The following is a 1,636-nucleotide window of genomic DNA, read 5'->3' as shown; positions in this document are numbered from 1 at the left end:
CAGGACAGAACTTCGCTCAGAGCGCCGAGTGGGGGGGTACAGCTCAGAGGAACTGCCTGAGCTACCTGAGTTGTGTGTCGTCCTGGGTGTCTGTGGCCGCATGCTGAAGAAGCTGAGTGTCAGCGTGCCCCTGCAGCAAACATGCAGTCGGGGTGGCTGGGGACCTCGGAAAACCAAGTGGGGTGGGTGAGCCCACAGGGGATATAGGCTGTGCTTGGGGAACATGGCAGGGGAGGAGGAGGTCACTTTGTAGGTATGGCCAGAGCACATCTTCGGAGTGTAGAGGTCTCCCGGGGGAGCGGCTGAGGCTCCAGCCTGAGGACATGCAGGAGGTGCGGGCCACGCCGGGGTCCCTGAAGCCCCACAGGGCCACTGTCCTCTGGGGATGGAAGGTGAGTTTCTGCAGACTGTGAGGAGGGCCAGGCTTGGAAGGAATCCGGGGAAAGGGTGAAGGTCCCAAGTAACAGGGGAGGCACCAGCAGGGACGCAACTCTCTCTTCAGCTGGCTCACCTGGGGCAGGGCCATGGCACATGGAATCCAGAGTCCCTCTTTCACCACCTAACCCTAACCACAGTCATGTCCTAAATGGAGAGCAGTGGGTCTGAAAGGCCGGGGGAAGTTGTAAACAGTGTCTCTCTGGCTGATCCTGTGACTCAACGTTCTTGTCCCAACTGAAGATGCTAGAATGGGCTCAGTGCTCACCAGAAGCCCTACCACCCAGGGGCAATGAGCATGCAGCCCCTGTGCCAGGCAGGAGCCCAGGCTGGCCACAAGGGGACTTTGTCTGCCTGGCTCTCCTTTCTCATTCTGGGGCTCGCTCTCTGCAGCACATCTGGAGTCCAGCCGAGGACTCTCTCCCTGCAGCACATCTGGAGTCCAGCCGGGTACTCTCTGCAGCACATCTGGAGTCCAGCCGGGACTCTCTCCCTGCAGCACACCTGGAGTCCAGCCGGGTACTCTCTGCAGCACATCTGGAGTCCAGCCGAGGACTCTCTCCCTGCAACACACCTGGAGTCCAGCCGGGTACTCTCTGCAGCACATCTGGAGTCCAGCCGGGACTCTCTCCCTGCAGCACATCTGGAGTCCAGCCGAGGACTCTCTCCCTGCAGCACACCTGGAGTCCAGCCAGGTATTCTCTCTCTGGAGCACATCTGGAGTCCAGCCAGGACTCTCTCCCTGCAGCACACCTGGAGTCCAGCCGGGACTCTCTCCCTGCAGCACATCTGGAGTCCAGCCAGGTATTCTCTCTCTGGAGCACATCTGGAGTCCAGCCAGGATCTCTCTGCAGCACATCTGGAGTGATGAGGAAAACCTGTGGAGCTCTGATCACAGTCCTTGGAAAAGTAACTGAATGAAATGCCCTCTTCTCCTACTGTTAAAAATGATACCACTTATCTAGATTTAAAATGTACTTTTTTCCTTCAGTGAGAACATGTGTAAATATTTACAAATCTAAAAATGAGGATGGAACAAATGTGTTGCTACAATACAATTAGTTTTAATTAGATAATAATAGATGTAACCTAAAATGTTTTTTTCTAAAAATGAAATTAAAAAAAGAAGGGAGGAATACTCACATTATACAAAATTGGATTTTCGAATGTTTCTAGAATCTGGTTTCTGTTCATGGTTGCA

This window comes from Ailuropoda melanoleuca, chromosome 1, assembly GCF_002007445.2.
Source record: "Ailuropoda melanoleuca isolate Jingjing chromosome 1, ASM200744v2, whole genome shotgun sequence".
Taxonomy (NCBI): Eukaryota; Metazoa; Chordata; class Mammalia; order Carnivora; family Ursidae; genus Ailuropoda; species Ailuropoda melanoleuca.
The sequence above is the reverse complement of the archived record's forward strand: the minus strand, read 5'-3'. Positions refer to the sequence as shown.